Source organism: Bos mutus, unplaced genomic scaffold, assembly GCF_027580195.1.
Source record: "Bos mutus isolate GX-2022 unplaced genomic scaffold, NWIPB_WYAK_1.1 CTG163, whole genome shotgun sequence".
Classification (NCBI taxonomy): Eukaryota; Metazoa; Chordata; class Mammalia; order Artiodactyla; family Bovidae; genus Bos; species Bos mutus.
The window spans coordinates 825,582-846,000 of record NW_027219084.1 but is presented as its reverse complement, the minus strand read 5'-3'; the positions used below and the strand labels follow the sequence as shown (position 1 = coordinate 846,000).

The 20,419-nt window shown below is 46.9% G+C and overlaps 1 pseudogene; it reads right to left on the bottom strand.

The window, feature by feature from the left end:
* Positions 1-363: 363 nt before the first annotated feature.
* Positions 364-16,587, bottom strand: LOC138986794 (protein Shroom2-like; annotated as a pseudogene).
* Positions 16,588-20,419: the final 3,832 nt, after the last annotated feature.

Here is a 20,419-nt window from a genome sequence, read left to right as displayed (position 1 = left end):
GACATGAGTATGAACATATAAAATAATGCTACAATGTTCTGGCCACCAGATGTGAAGAACTGACTCATTGGAAAAAACCCTGATGCTGGGAAAGATTGAAGACAGGAGGAGAAGGCGAAAACAGGATTGGATGGCATCACCGACTCAATGGACATGAGTTTCAGTAAAACTCCAGGAGGTAGTGATGGACAAGGAGGCCTGGAGTGCTACAGTCCATAATGTCACACACATAAGACATGACCTCTCGACTACATAATACTGGAAAACTTGTGGCAGCCCCCCACTATGAGAAGGGAGGGAGCAAGAGAGAAGAAGATCTTCTGCAACCAGCTGGACAACCATCCCAGCAAGGCTTCCAGGCGTTCACTCTGCACCCCACTGGCCCTCCGTCCCATCCACCTGTCCCACCCCTGAGGGGAGTACCTGATCACTCGGAGGTGTGCTGTCCTCCAGGTTGTTGAGGGCATTCTCCATGCGGGCCAGGTGGCTGGACACCGACAGCAGGAAGTTCACCACCTTGTCAAGGTCCCCGATGAATATGTGGAACTTGTCAAACTCATTGGGCTTGCACACAGCCTTGACCAGGGCTTGCACTTCATCGCCCAGCTCACTGTTGGCCTGCACATCCTCCAGCAGGCTCTCCTGTGCCTCCAGCAGCACCTGCAGTTTTCAGCCGAGGCTTTCAATGAGCTCCTGCAAGTGGGTATAGTGTGCGGGACTCAGTCATGGCACTGCTCATCCGGGTGCCCTGAAGCATTCACCCACACTTCCTGGCCTGTGGGCCATCAGCAGCTTGCTTCACATGAACAAATATCAGCCCAGCATGGAAAAAATCTACAGGCAATAAATGCTTGAGAGGCTGTGGAAAAAAACAGAAACCCTCTCGCATTTTTGGAAAGTGAACGTTGCTCAGTCATGTCCAACTCTTTGCAGCTCTATGGACTATACTGCCGAGGTCCAGCCCCGGCTGATCCAGGGAGTTCAAAGCAGGGACGGCGTCGGTGAGGATCAGGATACAATAGCTTCAATTAGATATTAATTAGAGATGTAAAGAGTAATAGAATGAGGATAGCTCAGTAGGAAAGAGGCTGAGTAGCTTGGTTTACACAGGAGACTAATAAAACTTCAAGACAAGAAGTTTGCACCACTTACGTAGGCTGCAGGTGTCCTTCCATTTTCCCAAAGGAGAGGAGACACTGAGGCCTCCCCAGTTGGATCTTAGAAGCCCAGGCATAATTAGTAAGCATGAAAACGGTTCTGCACTCCAGATGGAGACTCAGCCAGAGTTTGAGAGAGACAGCGACATGGGGAGATCAGTATTTCAAGAAACTGATCCCAATTCTTTATTTTCCATAGTCTACTTTTATACACTGAGATGTTATGTAAAGGTCACGTGGGGTCAGCAGTCCTGACTTTTATCAAAGTCAGGTGCTTCATACAAATGTATACAGAGGTCTTAGGGGTGTTACATCATCTTCTGGCCAGGGGGCCTGCTGACAATTTATGACCCTCTCCTTGTGACAGTGGTCAGTCAACCAGTACACTTATTTCTCCAGGGGTGATTATTCTTAAAAAAGACTCCACCTTCTGAAGGTACCAGATAAAGTTACATTCCTATAGGGTGAGGGTGTAGTGGGTTTTAATTAAGAAAATAATTTACTTAGCCTAAGGTCTAACGTGATTAATATCAAAGGTTAATACTTATTTCTTCTATACATTCATTAATGTGTGTAAGGGCAGGGGAAGTGGAGACTTAGCAACAAACATTGGCTCAACAAACGAAAAACCCTTCATCAACGCAATTTCTAATCAGCCCACTATACTTATACTAATGGTTTTCTAACTTTTCTAAGGAACCTGTTTTTAGAAGGTTTAAAGCATCTTGCGATGGTACCCCCACTCCAGTACTTTGCCTAGAAAGTCCCATGAATGGAGGAGTCCGGTGGGCTGCAGTCCATGGGGTTGCTAGGAGTCGGACAGGACTGAGTGACTTCCCTTTCACTTTTCACTTTAATGCATTGGAGAAGGAAATGGCAACCCACTCCAGTGTTCTTGCCTGGAGAATCCCAGGGACGAGGGAGCCTGGTGGCTGCTGTCTGTGGGCTCACACACAGTTTGACACGACTGAAGTGACTTAGCAAAGCATCTCGTGCCTCTCATGATTGGGAGGCTGTGAGCAACCACATGTGGGCGGACAAGCCTGTCAGGCAGGCTAGAGAACCTTCAGAGGAGTTTGTAAGTTTGGAACACTTCTGTCACACCCAGGAATTATTATTAACTGGAGCTCTAAGTTAACTCCTTCTCCTAAAGAGGTGGTGGGGGACAACCCCCCTTAAAGTCAGAGGTGTAGGTGAGAGCACAAAGTAGTAAAGTAGGCAGGCTCTGGTAATGGGGGTAGATGCTCAAGAATTTCCATGGGGACTCCTGAGGCTCAATTCCACCTTTGCGTATGTCGAGGCTCCTTCCTCATGACCTTTGCCATGGGTGGAGGTCCTCACACCGACTCCCAATACTATACACTCCATTGGATTCTCCGGGCAAGATACTGGAGTGGATAGACTTTCCCTGCTCCAAGGCAATATCTCAACCCAGGTCTCCTGCCTTGTAGGAGTATTCTTTACCACCTGAGCCATGAGGGAAGCCCTCTTGCACTCTTAGTGAAAATGTAAATTGGTACAGCCATTATGGACACTAATAGTATGGAGATTTCTTAAAACAACAATACAAAAGAAAAACTAGGAATAAAACTATCATCAGTTCAGTTCAGTTCAGTTCAGATGCTCAGTAGTGTCCAACACTTTGCGACCCCATGAATCGAAGCACGCCAGGACTCCCTGTAACTCCCTGTAGATCACCAACTCCCGGAGTTCACTCAGACTCACAGCCATTGAGTCAGTGATGCCATCCAGCCATCTCATCCTCTGTCGTCCCCTTCTCCTCCTGCCCCCAAGCCCTCCTAGCATCAGAGTCATTTCCAATGAGTTAACTCTTCGCATGAGATGGCCAAAGTACTGGAGTTTCAGCTTTAGCATCATTCCTTCCAAAGAAATCCCAGGGCTCATCTCCTTCAGAATGGACTGGTTGGATCTCCTTACAGTCCAAGGGACTCTCAAGAGTCTTCTCCAACACCACAGTTCAAAAGCATCAATTCTTCAGCACTCACCCTTCTTCACAGTCCAGCTCTCACATCCATACGTGACCACAGGAAAAGCCATAGCCTTGACTAGACAGACCTTTGTTGGCAAAGTAATGTCTCTGCTTTTGAATATGCTATATGATCTAGCAAATCTCAGTACTGGACATATACCCTGGAGAAAATCATGACTGAAATAGATACATGTACCTTACTATTCATTGCAGCACTATTTGCAATAGCTGGCACATGGGTGGAGAAGGAAATGCCAATCCACTACAGTATTCTTGCCTGGAGAACCCCAGGGACAAAGGAGCCTGGTAGGCTGCCATCTATGGGGATGCATAGAGTTGGACATGACTGAAGCAACTTAGCAGCAGCACACGGAAGTAACCTAGATGTCCATCAGATGATGGATGGATAAAGAAGCCATGGTGCATGTACACAATGGAATAGCAGCCACAAAAAGAAACACATTTGAGTCAGATCTAATGAGATGGATGAACCTAGAGCCTATCATACTGAGTGACCTAAATCAGAAAGAAAGAAAAACAAAAGTATTATATATTAACACATGCATATGGAATCTAGAAAGGTGATACTGATGAACCTATTTGCTTGGCAGCCATGGAGATGCAGACACATAGAGAACAGGTGGATAGGGGAAGGATAGTGAGACTAATGGATAAAGTAGCATGGAAACACGCACATTACAATATGGAAAAAGCCAGTGGGAATTTTCAGGTTGACACAGGGAGTTCAACAAAGCCATACTACTCCTTTTTTTTTTTTTTTACCCAGAAGTGCCAATCATGGGTCCCTGATGGGTCTCCAACCCTACTCCCTCCTTGTCGACATATCCCAGCCACTGGTCCCTGAGCTCCTCTCTCAATGTCTCTCCTCATCCTGTCTACACTGCTCCCTGACCTCAAGACCCTGACTTCACTTCCCAGACCCTGTCCCCTTTGTTCATGTGGCTGTTTCTGGTGGTCACTGACCTCATGTGCAATCTCCTCCTTCCTGTTCACACAGCTTCCAGCCACTGGTCTACTGACTTGATATGCAATCCTCTTCCTCCTTTTCAACACAGCTCCAGACACAAACCACCCACACCCCTACCTCATCTCCAGTCATTCCTCCCTTTCCACCTATGTTCAGCCACAAGTCCCTGCCCTCCTCTGCAAACTTGCCCCATTCGTGTCCACACAGACCCAACCGCTGATCCCTGAATTCCACCCTGATAATCCTCCTCTATGTTCACACAGATCCAGCCACTGGTCCCTGGACTCATCTTCCAGCCTCTTTCCTCACTGTCTGTGTGTCTCTGTGTGTGTCGGCAGTCACATCCAATGAATTGCCATGGAATAATGGGCTCCTCTGTCCATGGAGTTTCCCAGGCAAGAATACTGGCATGGGTTGCCACTTCCTGCTCAAGGGGATCTTCCAGACTGGGAATTGAACCCGCACCTCCTGCATTGGCAGGCATATTCTTTACCACTGAGTCACCTAGGAAGCCCTGCCTAAGTCTTTGTCTACACATCTAATCTAGTGATCTCTGACCTCAACTACAATGCTCCTCATCATAGCCCACACAGTCCCAGCCACTGGTGCCTGACTTAATATTCAAGCCTTCTCATCCCATTCACATAGGACAGGCTGCCTGTCCCTCACTTTATCTTAAAACCTACTCCTACATGTACACACTGTTCCAGCCATCAGTGCCTGACTTTATCTGTAAGCCTCCTCCTCCTTGGACAGAGAGCTCTCGCCAAGGGTCAGCAATTTCTCTTCCAGTCCTCTGCCCCTTGTCTTAACAGCTTCAACCATGATCCTTCAACTTATCTGCTATCCTCCTTATCCTTGTCCACACACTCCGGGACTTCATCTACAAACCTCCCCATCCTTCACACAGATCCGGCCTCCTGTCCCTGACATTATCTTCAGCCTTCCTTCCACTTGAACACACCCCTCCACTCATCGGAGCCTGGTATTATCTGTACTCCTCCTGGTATACAGGGCCCTAACCACTGGTCCTTGATTTTGCTTTCCAATCCTCCTGCCTCGAGTTCCCAAAGCTCCAGCCACTGTTCCCTGATCTCTTCTCCAAATGTTCTCCTTCTTGTGCACATAGCTTCAGCAACAGATCACTGAACTCATCTCCAGTCCTCTCCTTCCAAGTCAGCACAACTTGAAAATTGGTCCCTGAAGCCCCTTCCATTCCTCCTCATGTTCACACAGCTGTACCCACATGTCCCTAGCACAAATCCCTCCTCCTCCTTGTCCACACACAAGGCCAGGAACTGGTCCCTGAACACCTCTCTCATCAGCCTTCCTCTTTTCTACACAGTTCCATCTAAAGGTTGCTGACCTAAACTGAAATTGTCCTCACCCTTCAGTTCAGTTGCTCAGTCATATCCGACTCTTTGTGACCCCATGGGCTGCAGCACACCAGGCTTCCCTGTTCATCACCAACTCCTGGAGCTCAAACTCATGTCCATAGAGTCAGTGATTCCATCCAACTATTTCACCTCTGTCATCCCCTTCTCCTCTGCCTTCAGTCTTTCTCAGCATCAGGGTCTTTTCCCTGAGTCAGTTCTTCCCATCAGGTGGCCAAAGTATTGGAGATTCCACTTCATCATCATCCTATTCAGGACGGATCTCCTTTAGGATGGCCTGGTTGGATCTCCTTGCAGTCCATTGTACTCTAGAGAGTCTTCTCCAACACCACAGTTCAAAAGCATCAATTCTTTGGCCCAGCTTTCTTTATATTCCAACCCTCACATCTACATATGACTACTGGAAAAACCATAGCTCTGACTAAATGGACTTCTGTTGGCAAAGTAATGTCTCTGCTTTTTAACATGCTGTCTAGGTCAGTCATAGCTTTTCTTCCAAGAAGTGTCTTTTAATTTCACGGTTTCAGTCTCCACCTGCAGTGATTCTAGAGCACCCTAAAAATAAAATCTCTCACTCTTTCCACTGTTTTCCCATGTATTTGCCATAAAGTGATGGGGCCAGATGCCATGAGCTTACTTTTTGAATGTTAAGTTTGAAGCCAACTTTTCCACTCTCCTCCACTGTGTCCTCACCCTTGGGCACAGTTTCCATCACCAGTACCTGAACTGTACTCTATCAACAACCCTCTCCCTCCTTATACTTAGAGCTCCAGCTGCTGTTTCTGGACGTTCTGCTCCAAGTCCACAGAGCTTCGACCACTGGTCTCTGACCTCTTCTACAATTCTCCTCATCCTCGTCTACAGAGATCCAGACAAAGGTTTCTTACCTTCTCTCAAATCTTCCAACCTACTTTTGCACATATTCCTGTGAGAACTTGATGTCTTTCTCTCCACACTATTCTGCTACATGTCCATGTACTTCAAGCCAGTTGTCTGTGCCCTTCTCTACAATCCTCCTGCTCCTTGTCCTCACAGCTTCATTCACTGGTCCCTGATCTCCTCTACAACCTGCTTCTTACTTGTCCACACTGCTCCAGCCAAGATCCCTGAACTTCTCTCTAATATGTGGACTTTTTGTCCACATAGCTTCAGCCACTGGTCTCTGATTCCCACTCCAATAAATCCTCCTCTTCATTTTCCATACAACTCCAGCCAGAAGTCACTAATTTCTTCTCAACCTTTCCTTTCCCACATCTCTCTCTAACCACTGGTCCCTGGCATCCTGTCCAATCCTCCTGCCCCTTGTCCAGCAGCCCCAGCAACTGATCCCTAAAGTTGTCTATCAATGCCATTCCTTTTGTCTCAGTTCAGTTCAGTCAGTCAGTCAGTTGTGTATGACTTTTTGTGACCCCATGGACTGCAGCATGCCAGGGGACAAAGGAGCCACACTGGCTACCATCCGTGGGGTCACAAAGAGTCATACATGACTGTGCAACTAACTTTCACTTTTTTCCCCCTCTTCTACACACAGCTTCAATGGCCAGTGCCTAGCCTACTTTCCAATCTTCCTCCTTCTTGTCCACACAGTTCCAGCCACTGGTGCCCAAACTGTGCTCCGTAACTCCTTCTTGTGTTTGCACAGCTTCATCTATAGGTCCTTGGCCACCTGTCAAATCAATCTCCTCCTTGAACACAAAGTTCCCATCAATGGTTCCTTACCTTGTCTCTAGTGAGCCTTTCACTTTTCTACAGATCTCCATCTAGTGATCACTGACCCAAAGTACACTTGTCCCCATTCTTGTGCACAGGGCCCTGAGCACCAGTCCTTGCCTTGACTATGAATCATTTCCACCTTGAACACTGAGCCCCAACAATGTTTCACAGCCTACTCCTGAGCCTCTCCACATAGCTCCAAGTCACTGGTTCCTGACCTCGTCTACCATCCTCTTCTCCAAAGACAGCTAGGCACAAGACAGGAATGAGTGACTGAACTGAACTGACTTGAACTGAAGTCCTCCTCATTCATATCCATACAGTCCCAGCCAGGGCTCTCTGGGTTGTTAATTGATGAACCTCCTCATCCTTGCTCACACAGATGTGGCCCGCTGTCACTGACATTATTTCCAATTGTCCTTTTTGTATACACAGCTCCAGGCCCTGGTGGAGCTCTTTCTCCTTCTTGTACAGAGAGCTTTTAGCCATTGGTTTCCTTTCAACTCCTTAGTTTCCTTTCTAGTCCTTCTCCTCCGTGTCCAAACAGCTCCAGCATCTACATGCTCCCTCCTCCTTGTCCACACAGGCCCACCCATGGTCCCTGAGCTCATCTCCTATCTTCCTCCTTGACCAAACAGCACCAGCCATGACCACCTGAGTGCATCTCCAGACCTCCTTCTCTGTCCCAAAATCTCCAACCACTGGTCCCTGACTTCCTCTTCAATCCTTCTTGGTCTTCTGCTGAGGGCTTTAACCATTGGTCCCTGCCTTTCTTCCTATCCTCTTTCTGCATGTCAACACAAGTCCAGACACTTGTCCCTTGACTTTATCTATAAGTGTCCTTTTCCTTGTCTATGTAGCTATAGCAACTGGTTCCTAACCTTGTCTCTCAAAGGTCTTCCGTTCTGTCAACACTGTCCCATCTACTTGTCACTGGCTTGAACTCTAATCCTCTTTATCCTTGTCCCCACAGTCCCTGCCCTGATTTGATCTACAAATCCCCTCATCCTTCCTCACACACGTCCAGCCACCTTTCTCTGATTTTATATTCAATCTTCCCTCATCGTCTACACAGAAACAGCTACAGGGCTCTGATCCCTTCTCCAGTCCTGCTTTTCCTTATACACACAGCTCCAGTAACTGGTTCCTGATTGCCTCTCGAACATTCCTCTACCTTGTCCACAAAGTTCCAGCTACTGGTCCCTGACCTTTGGTCAAATCTTCCTCTTTCTAGTCCTCACAGCTCCAGCTACTTGTCCCTGACTGCCTCTCAATGTTCCTCCTCTTCGTCACACAGCTCCAGCCACTGGTCCCTGACTTAAAATCTCCAAACCACGAAATCTAATCCTTATTCACACAGGCCTGCCCATGTTGCTGCTGACTTTACCTCCAGTCTTTCTCCTTGCATACCCAGTTCCAGCTACTTGTCCTGATTTTATCTGCAATCCACCTCATCATTCTTCACACAGCGCCAGCCACTGAGTATTATCACAAATCCTTCACCTACTTGTTGAAACATCTCCAAACACATGTTCCTGACCTTCTCTCTGGTCCTCCTCCTCCTTATCCACACAGCTTCAGCCACTGGTCTAGCCACATTTCCAATCTTCCTCCTTGTCCACACAGCTCTAGCAACTTGTCCCTCATTTTGTCTCTCATTCCCCTTTCTGTTTGTCTACACAGCTTCTAGTCGTCACTGACCTGAAAGGCAATCCTCCTCATCCTTATTCATATGGCTCTAGCTCCCCTGTCCCTCACAGTTATCTACAATCCTTTTCCTCCTTGTACAGAGAGCTCCAGCACCTGGTCCTTGACTTCCTTTCTAATCCTTCAGCTCTGTGTCCACACAGCTCCAGCCAACTGGTCTTTGACTTCATCTCCAAACCTCTTCATCCTTGTTCACACAGGTCTAGCCACTTGTCTTATGATGTTATAGCCAAACATCCCTTGCTGTCTCCACAGCTGCAGCTCAAGCACCTTGACTGTCTCTCCAATTTTGTTTTTCTTTATTCACATTTCTCCAGTCACTTGTTCCTGACATCCTCTCCAATCATCATCTTCCTCCCTGTCCACACAGCTGCACCTACGGGTCTGTGTGATCTCAAGTGCAATCTTTCCCATCCTTGTCCACACAGCTCTGGCCACAGGTCCCAGACTTTGATCTCCAATTTGCCTCTTAAATTTCCATGGAGCTCCTGACACAAGGCCCTGTCTTCCTGTTAAAACTTCCCTCCACCTTGTCCACACAGTTTCATCCACTGTTATCTGCCCTCCTGTCCAATCATACAGGTCCTTGTCCACACCACTCCAAACGCTGGCCCCTGATCTCCTCGTCGGTCCTCCCTCCTCTTCGTCCAGTTACAGACACTGGTCCCTGACCCCCCTTCCTAGCCCCCTTGTCCACACAGCTTCAGCCGCTGCTCCCTGACCTCATCTCCCACCCTCCTTCCTCCTGGTCCACCCTCTGGTCCCTGAACTACATCTACAATCCTCCCTCCTTCTGTCAACAGTGCTCCCAACCAGTGGTGTCTGCTGCCTTCCCAATATGTCACATATCTCCTACCCCACGGCCTTTGTACTTGTTGCCCTCAAATCCCTCCAGTCCTTGACAGAACCGGAAATCCCCTCATATCACTCCAGGCTTTTCTGCATCATGAGCTCATCGGAGCCTTCTCTAAAATCACACTCCTTTATCTCTGTATGCCTTCACCCAGTTTTACTTTTCTGACCAATTACATTATATGTTTGAAAATGTTTTCTGTAAAGAGCCAGCGAGTAAATATTTTAGACTTCAGAAGCCACACAGCCACAAATCAACATGGCCTTCAGTATTAAAGTTCACCAGAGGCCATGTATAAAAGAATGAATTGGTTGTCTTTAAATAAAACTTTATTGACAATAGCAGAGTGGGGGCCATGTGTGGCCCACAGGCCCTATATTGTGTGTTTGTTTTTGTGCTGCAAATACACAGTGCCTTCAGGGAAGGAATGACTATTTTGCATGTTGCTGCTGTATCCCCAAGGGCCTGGGATAGTTTCTGGAGTTAAACGGTGACTGCTTTTTGGTTAGCACAGCCTTTATGATCTGTTGTTGGATTTATTACCTGATTATAGGAATTTTAAATAGGTACTCAAAGATGGTATGGACGCTGCTGAAGGTCATATAATTAAGTCCCTTGGGTTTCAACTGGGATAGAAGAAACATTATCCATTGACCTTAAAATGAAAGAGACTTGTGGACACCACGTTCTTTTGATATTGGATCTTATGACAGAGAGATAGCAAGTAGGTCATGTGAAGAGGCCCAATTTTAGGACAGAAGACTGTTTCACAAAAGGCATCACTTACAGGCCCAAATGTCAGCATTCTGCCCAACACAAATGGTGCATGTGCAGGGCCAGGCTGAGGGAGGACCTGAGGATCACCACCTGTCTCCAGTTAGCACGTTATCATCTGAATTCCGGCCTCCCTAACTTTTTCACTGACAGGTCATGGTCCAAGTCACTCCCCAAGTCCTCTTCTGGCTCCTGCTGCTCTTGCAAGTCCTTCATCTTTATCAGCAGCTCTGCCTTGGGGACCTATGTGCTGTAGTAGGTGGAGTTGGTGACCAAGGGTGTGGCCTCCAGCAAACTGGTCTCCTCCCTCCTGAGAAAACGAATGGTAGCTCTGACTGTGCCCACAGATGCAACTGAAACCTGGGCTTGGACTTGCAAACCACGGGGCCAATGAAAGGACATCAGTCAGAGAGAGGAGAAAGCAGAAGCAGGAACAGAGTGGGCTTCCCTGGTGGTACAGTGGCTAAGACTCTGCCTTCCAATGCAGGAGATAAGAGTTTGATCACTTAGTTGGGAAGAGAAGATCACACATGTTAGGGTGTATGCAAAAAAAAAAAAAATCAATATATCAAGCAAACAAACAAACAAAAAACAGTGTGGAAAGGGCAGGTCGCTCGGTCACATCTGACTCTTTGAGACCCCATGGACTATAGCCCCGCCCAGGCTCCTCTGTCCCTGGGATTTTCCAGGCAAGCATACTGGAGTGGGTTGTCATTCCCTTCTCTAGGGTATCTTCCCAACCCAAGGATCGAACTGGGGTCTCCTACATTGCAGGCAGACCCTTTACCATCTGAGGCACCAGGGAATCCACCCGGAACTAGAAACCCCTGCTAAATAGTAGCTGAAGCCCTGACTATGGGAGAGGAGGATAAAGGTAGATTTCTTGGGTAGCCTGAGGTCTATGGAGTTGAGTCTATGGTCTGTTGCCATTGGCAGTGCAGCCACAGGCCCCAAGTTCACCAGGCATCCTTCCAGCAGAGGCTGCATTTGCAGCATCTGAGCCCCTGTCTGCAGCCCACCTACTAACAATCAGTGATGTTTACCAAGACCACATGCACTTGTATGACAGATGTAAGGAAAAACATCTTGGTAAGCAGGTGACTTAATGCAAGAGGCTAAAGAAGGCCCTTTAGAGAAGGAAGCATATGATACTCTTAGTCACTCCGTCACTTCTCACTCTTGGTGACCCATGGGAAGTGTTAGCCACCAATTTTTCTGTCTTTGTGATTCTCCAGGCCAGAATACTGGAGTGGGCAGCCATTCCCTTCTCCAGGGCATCTTACCAACTCAGGGATTGAACACAGATCTTCCCTGTTGCAAGTGCATTCTTTAACCATCTTAGCCACAAGGGAAGCTTCCCACCCAGTCCTCTATAGAGAATCAGTTCAGTTTAGTTCAGTTCAGTCACTCAGTCATGTCCGACTCTTTGCAACCCCTTGAATTGTAGCACACCAGACCTTCCTGTCCATCACCAACTCCCAGAGTTGACTCAGACACACATTCATCGAGTCAGTGATGCCATCCAGCCATCTCATCCTCTGTCGTCCCCTTCTCCTCCTTCTCCCAATCCACCCCAGTATCACAGTATTTTCCAATGAGTCAACTCTTTTCATGAGGTGGACAAAGTACTGGAGTTTCAGCTTCAGCATCACTCCTTCCAAAGAAATCCCAGGGCTGATCTCCTTTAGAATGGACTGGTTGGATCTCCATGCAGTCCAAGGGACTCTCAAGAGTCTTCTCCAACAACACAGTTCAAAAGCATCAATTCTTCAGCGCTCAGGTTTCTTCACAGTCCAACCCTCACATCCATACATGACGACTGGGAAAACCATAGCCTTGACTAGATGAACCTTTGTTGGAAAAGTAATGTCTCTGCTTTTGAATATGCTGTCTAGGTTGGCCATAACTTTCCTTCCAAGGAGTAAGCATCTTTTAATTTCATGCCTGCAGTCACCATCTGCAGTGATTCTGGAGCCCCCCCAAAATAAAGTCTGACACTGTTCCCACTCTTTCCCCATCTATTTCTTATGAAGGGATGGGACCAGATGCCATGATCTTCGTTTTCTGAATGTTGAGCTTTAAGCCAACTTTTTCACTATCCTCTTTCACCTTCATCAAGAAGCTTTTTAGTTCCTCTTCACTTTCTGCCATAAGGGTGGTGTCATCTGCGTATCTGAGGTTATTGATATTTCTCCAAGCAATCTTGATTCCAGCTTGTGCTTCTTCCACCACAGAGTTTCTTATGATGTACTCTGACTATAAATTAAACAAGCAAGGTCACAATATACAGCCTTGACATACTCCTTTTCCTATTTGGAACCAGTCTGTTGCTCTATGTCCAGTTCTAACTGTTGCTTCCTGACCTGCATATAGGCTTCTCAAGAGGCAGGTCAGGTGCTCTGGTATTCCCATTTCTTTCAGAATTTTCCACAGTTTATTGTAATCCACACAGGCAAAGGCTTTGGCATAGTCAATAAAGCAGAAATAGATGTTTTTTTCTGGAACTCTCTTGCTTTTTCTATGATCCCATGGATGTTGGCAATTTCATCTCTGGTTCCTCTGCCTTTCCTAAAACCAGCTTCAACAACTGACGTTCACAGTTCAAGTATTGCCCGAAGCCTGGCTTGGAGAATTTTGAGCATTACTTTACTAGCGTGTGAGATGAGTGTAAATGTGCAGCAATTTGAGCATTCCTTGGCGTTGGCTTTCTTTGGGATTGTGATGAAAACTGACCTTTTCCAGTGCTGTGGCCACTCCTGAGTTTTCCAAATTTGCTGGCATATTGAGTTCAGCATTTTCACAGCATCATCTTTCAGAATTTGAAACAGTGGAACTGGAATTCCATCACCTCCACTAGCTTTGCTCGTAGTAATGCTTTCTAAGGCCCACTTGACTTCACATTCCAGGATATCTGGCTCTAGGTGAGTGATCACACCATTGTGATTATCTTGGTCATGAGGATCTTTTTTGTACATTTCTGTGTATTCTTGCCACCTCTTCTTAATATCTTCTGTTTCTGTTAGGTCCATACCATTTCTGTCCTTTTCGAGCCCATCTTCGTATGAAATGTTCCCTTGGTATTTTTCATTTTCTTGAATAGTTCTCTAGTCTTTCCCATTCTGTTGTTTTCCTCTATTTCTTTGCATTGATCTCTGAGGAAGGCTTTCTTATCTCCCCTTGCTAGTCTTTGGAACTCTGCATTCAGATGTTTATATCTTTCATTTTCTCCCTTGCTTTCACTTCTCTTCTTTTCAGTTATTTGTAAGGCCTCCTCAGACAGCCATTTTGCTTTTTTTGCATTTCTTTTCCATGGGGATGGTCTTGATCCCTGTCTGCTGTACAATGTCATGAACCTCCATCCATAGTTCATCAGGCACTCTGTCTATCAGATCTAGTCCCTTAAATCTATTTCTCACTTCCTGTGTATAATCATAAAGGATTTGATTTAGGTCATACCTGAATGGTCTAGTAGTTTTCCCTACTTTTTTCAATTTCAGTCTGTATTTGGCAACAAGGAGTTCATGATCTGAGCCACAGTCATCTCCTGGTCTTGTTTTTGTTGATCATATAGAGCTTTTCCATCTTTGGCTGCAAAGGATGTAATCAATCTGATTTCGGTGTTGACCATCTGGGGATGTCCATGTGTAGAGTCTTTTCTTGTGTTCTTGGAAGAGGGTGTTTGCTATGACCAGTGCATTTTCTTGGCAAAACTTTATTAGTCTTTGCCCTGTTTCATTCCGTATTCCAAGGCCAAATTTGCCTGTTACTCCAGGTGTTTCTTGACTTCCTACTTTTGTATTCCAGTCCCCTATAATGAACAGAACATCTTTGTTGGATGTTAGTTCTAAAAGGTCTTGTAGGTCTTCATAGAAACATTCAACTTCAGCTTCTTCAGCGTTACTGGTTGATGCATAGACTTGGATTACTGTGATATTGAATAGTTTGCCTTGGAAATAAACAGAGATCATTCTGTCGTTTTGGAGATTGCATCCAAGTACTGCATTTCAGACTCTTTTGTTGACCATGATGGCTACTCCATTTTTTCTAAGGGATTCCTGCCCGCAGTAGTAGATATAATGGTCATCTGAGTTAAATTCACCCATTTCAGTCCATTTTAGTCCGCTGATTCCTAGAATGTCGACATTCACTCTTGCCATCTCCTGTTTGATCACTTTAAATTTGCCTTGATTCATGGACCTGACATTCCAGGTTCCTATGCAATATTTCTCTTTACAGGATCAGACCTTGCTTATATCACCAGTCACATCCACAACTAGGTATTGTTTTAGCTTTTGCTCTATTCCTTCATTCTTTCTGGGGTTATTTCTCCACTGATGTGCAGTAGCATATTGGGCACCTACTAACCTGTAGAGTTCTTCTTTCAGTATCCTATAATTTTGCCTTTTCACACTGTTCATGGGGTTCTAAAGGCAAGAATACTGAAGTAGTTTGCAATTCCCTTCTCCAGTGGACCACATTGTGTCAGACCTCTCCACCATGCCGGCCCATCTGGGTGGCCCCACAGGGTATGGCTTAGTTTCATTGAGTTAGACAAGGCTGTGGTCCTAGTGTGATTAGATAGACTAGTTTTCTGTGATTATGATTTCAGTGTGTCTGCCCTCTTATGCCTTCTTGCAACACCTACCATGTTATTTGGGTTTCTCTTACCTTGGGCGAGGAGTATCTCCTTCCGCTGCCCCTCCTGACCTTGAACATGGAATAGCTCCTCTAGGCCCTCCAAGCCCACACAGCCACGGCTCCTTGGACGTGGAGTTGCTCCTCCCGGCCACTGCCCCTGGCCTTTGACATGGTGCAGCTTCTTTTGACCTCTGCCCCTGGCCTTGGGCATGGGGTAGCTCCTCTTGGCCCTGCTCTGTGTGCCATCATAGCCGCCCACTCCATACAGAATGAATTACAGTAAATTCACCCCCTCAGCTAAATATGTGAAAATAGAAGGCCTTTTTTGTAAGTACATATCCTCTGTAGCCTCTACTTTCACTCCTCTCTAACAAGTTTCTGCTCCTCAGCACTAGTGACTTTTGGCATTGGATTGTTCTTTGTTATGATGGGGGGGCTGTCCTGTGCCCCTGAAAATCGACAAGCACCATCCCTGGCCTCCACTCTCCCAGAAGAGACAATGAGAAGTGTCTCCCAACATTGACAAGTGCCCCGAGGGAGGGAAGACAGGAGAGAAGAACCACTACCTTATGAGAAAAGCACACTTGGGCATCCCTAGAAATGTGTCTTTACACATCTTTGCCCAACTGACATCACTGTCCCAGAATGGACCTTTAATTCAGGATAGGTGTCAATATATATATATATATATATATATATATATATATATATATATATATATTCAAAATGACAAATACTTACGGATAAATCTGTCATCAGAGAGCACGCATGAGAACAGACAGAGATACATCTCAGGCCCCTTGCCCTGGAAGCCCAAGAGGTTAGAAGCACACACAGGGAAGGACAGGGGCAGAGATGGGGTGGGGTGGTCTACTCACTTCTCTGTCATGGGCAACGGAACCTTGGGCAGAAGCTTCCTCCATTGCTGTGCTCCTTCTAGGGGGTGCTTGTCTTTGGGGAAGCTGCCCTCCATAGGTCCATGGTGGTTCTCATCCTAACATCGGGATCCAGGATGTCCGTCAGTGACTTATCCCTGTCCGGGCTTTTACAAATCAGCTTCTCCGACTTGAGGTAGTCATTAGTCCTATCTTTGGCCTCCATATATCTGAGTGTGGGAGGGGAGGCCAGCCGTCCTTGGCGGGGGACCCAGGGTCACCAGGGGACTGGGGCTTGGCACCCTGGCAGCTGTAGGGGCAGAAGTAGGACTACTCCAACATGCTGAGCATCATGATTTGGTCCCACTGGAGGCCTGGGGGCAATGTTGGTGGCTCCAGGATGCAGGCCAATGACTGACAGGTTTCCTTCTCAGGCTGGCTTTCCGAGTGCACCATCTTGATGGGCACAATCTTCACCTTGGTGTTGCTGTCCATCATCCACTAGATTCTGCCAAGACAAGAGACATCCACTGGAAACACTCTGTGTGCCCAGGCGCAGCTCAAGAATCAGAACTCAGTTGAGTAAACAATCTGGTCCTAGGGTGGAGCCTTCCACACAGGAGAGACCAACTCAAAGATGGGCCCATCCAGGTCACACATTCCAGGACTGGGGAGATGAGGTCTAGGAGTTTGGGACCCCAGACCCTCAACTTGGGTTGCTTGATCCTCCTCTGCCTCAAGGTTCTCAAATTCAGAAGAAAAATTCCAGCATTTCACCCAAGCAGGAAAACATGGGAAACACCCCTCTTCATTGCATTCTTTTCCCTCCACATGCATAAATCCTCCCCACCTACTAGTGACTTGAAGTTAAATAAAAGTTGCTCAGTTATTTCCAACTCTTTGTGACCCCATGGACTATACAGTCCATGGGATTCTCCAGGCCATAATACTGGAGAGGGTAATCTTTCCCTTCTCCAGGGGAATCTTCTCAAACCAGGATTGTACCCAAGTCTGCTGAATTGCATGTGGATTCTTTAACAGCTGAACCACAAGGGAAGTCCAAGAATATTGGAGTGAATGAAAGTGAAAGTGCAAGTCATTCAGCCATGTCCGACTCTTTGCTACCCCATGGACTAAACAGTCCCTGAAATTCTCCAGGCCAGAATTCCAAAGTTGGTACACTCTCCCTTCTCTAGGGGATCTTCTGAGCCCAGAGACCAAACACAGATCTCCCACATTACAGGCAGATACTTTACCAGCTGAACCACAAAGGAAACCCAACAATACTGGAGTGGGTAGCCTTTCCCTTCTCTGGGGGATCTTCCCTACCCTGGGATCGAACCCTGGTATCCCACATTGTATGCAGATGAGCATACAATGAGCATACAAAGAGCATAAAGTGACTCTTTACCAGGTAAGCCACAAGTGAAGCCCTACTCAGCATATATTTACATCTTTATTCCAACCCTTACTTTGGGGAAAACTTGATTGGAAAAACAAACAAACAAAGCAATAGAAACAAGTCCTCTGCAGCTTGTGATATCCATTCTGAAAAAGCAGATTTTCAGGTCACTTCTGAGCACAACTACCTCTCTTCTTGATACCCATGCAGACTTCCATGTTTAGGAAGTTTGAAAATCTGCTCCCTCTCAAACCACACAGCGGAAAAGATCTTATCACCACCTGGTCGCATCCATTCCACCTGGGAAGCAGGACCCGGAGGGGTTGAGGATGCAGTGTAGGCTAGGCCTGGACCACTCTCCAGGCTCCATCCAGGTGAGTCTCAATAGCTCTGTCCAGGGGACCTAGTCCCCAGCAGCACCTAGTCCCGAGGGAACTCTTAGTCCACAAGCCACCATCTCTCTCTCTTTGGTTGCTAAGCCATGTCTGACTCTTGTGACCTCATGGACTCTAAGCCCACCTGTAAACTTATCTGTCCATGGGACTCTCCAGGCAAGAATACTGGAGTGGGTTGCCATGTCCTCCTCCAGGGGATCTTCCTGACCCAGGAATTGAACCCGGGTTTCCTGCATTACAGGAAGACTCTATTGACTGAGCTATGAGGAAAGTCCCTGGTGTGCTACCCTAGGTCTGATAAACCACACTACACATAAGCAGATTCTCATAGCTCCAGATGCCTGATGTTACTAAATGACCCTCAAGCAGCCCTCCTGGCTCTTTCCTCACAGACACACACTCCAACCCAGAAACAGGCTCCAGGAAAACTCCTGCCAATGCTTTTGTGGGCCATCAAACCTCAGGCTTGTGCCTGCTGCTGGAATGGTCCCCACCTTTTAAAAAACACAAAATCCAACCTCAGAATGTCCAAGATTTCAAAGGAAGCTTCCTACTTTCAGAAAGGGAGTAGATGCATTTTTATTTGAAGTGAGTGACAATTCTCTAAAACCCCCCCCCACAATGTGGAAAGGCTGCATTTTCCTCCTCTCTGCATCCCTGCCTTGGACTGGCATGCAATGAGATCACAGGACTTTCCTGCTGAGTTCAAAAAGCCTTGACTCAGGCCCTGCTCTGTGCCCCACTTGTCTCCCCAGCAGAGATAACTGGTAGTGGGGAGACACGGGATACAGAGGGAGATGAGTTAATGTTCAAGAAATCAGGCATCAGACACACAGACAATAAAAGCTTCTGTGTCTATTAGTCACTTAGATGTGTCTGACTCTGTGACCCCATTGTAGCCTGCCAGGCTCCTCTGTCCATGGAATTCCCCAGGAAAGAATAGTGAAATTGGTTGTACTTCCTTCTCCAGGGGAATCTTACAGACCAAGGGATTGAATCCATGTCTCCTGCACTGCAGGCAGATTCTTTACAGTCTGAGCCACCAGGGAAGCACCGAGTGTCTCTGATCTGTGCACAAACACCAGGCAGCCAAGAGGCCCTGTACGATATGTTTCACTCACTGTCTGGTTTGTAGTTGATGATGGGCAGGGAGCAGGTCTCCATTCGTGAACACTGGCTCAAAGTCCACGGTAGATGTCAAAGTCACTCCACTCTCTCAGGCTGCCACCAACCTGTAACATCAGCCCTGGGGATGGGGACACTGAACTCAGCACATGGTTAGCCACCTTTCTTGGAAGAAAACTCCTGGGTAGCATAGACAGCTGCTCCACGACTGTGCTCCTATGACCAGAACCCGGCCTTCTATGACGGCCAATACACCAAAGGCCACTGGTTCAAGAAAACCTCTGTGGTCCCCGAAAATGACATACTGGACAGGAGCACAGTGGATGCATCAAGAAAACCCCACTCGGTACGATCAACAAGTTTTGGTGCTGCTTGTGGAAACTCCCCTCAGACTCTTGGAAGAGACTGAGTGAGAAACTTCACACATTCTTATGGCAAGAAATAAATGAAAAACACCCCACACACACACCTCAACAGAGGTCAGGAAAACTGAGCAAACACTCAGCCCATGTTTCTCAGAGCAGCCCACCACACCCCACACCAAGGACCGAAAACAAAGAGGACCATGTCAGTTCATTTACAACAGTGCCATACACTCCAGCCTCCCCTCAAACCATTGCATTGCTTTTCCTCCTTTTCAGAGCTCCTCAATGTTCTCAACAGAAAGGATCTCTAGATGAAGTTACACTTGCTGTTCCACTCCTGGGGGAACTCATGATGCTATCAGTTAACATACACACTATGCTGGCTTCAGTGGGTAAAATAAAGTTCAGGGACTTCCCTGGTGGCTCAGTGGTAAAAGAATCCACCTGCCGATGTGGGAGACACGTGTTCGAACCCTGGTGCATAGAGATCACACACCTCTCAGAGAGATAAAGCACAGGCACAACAGCTACTGAGCCCAGTGTTCCACAACAAAAGAAGCCCCTGCTCAATTTTGCTAGAAAAAGTCTGCACAACAGCAGGTAAAACCCAGCACTACCAAAGGTAAGCATCTCAAACTGTTGAGTCAAGACTACAGTGGAGAGATGCAACAGAATTTTCCGTGACAATGGAAACAGTCATAATCTATGGTGTCCAGGGTGCTAGCTGCTAGCCCTACAGGGTGCAACTGAGCAACAGGTTTCATTTCATTGTCATTAACTTTTGAACTGTGGTGTTGGAGAACATTCTTGAGAGTCCCATGGACTGCAAGGAGATCCAACCAGTCCACCCTTAAGGAAATTGGTCCTGAAAATTCATTGGAAGGACTAGTGGGGAAAGTTAAAACTCCAATACTTTGACCACCTGATTCAAAGAACTGACTCACTTGAAAAGACCCTGATGCGAGGAAAGATTGAAAGTGGGAGGAGAAGGGGATGACAGAGGATGAGATGGCTGGATGGCATCACTGACTTAATGGACATTA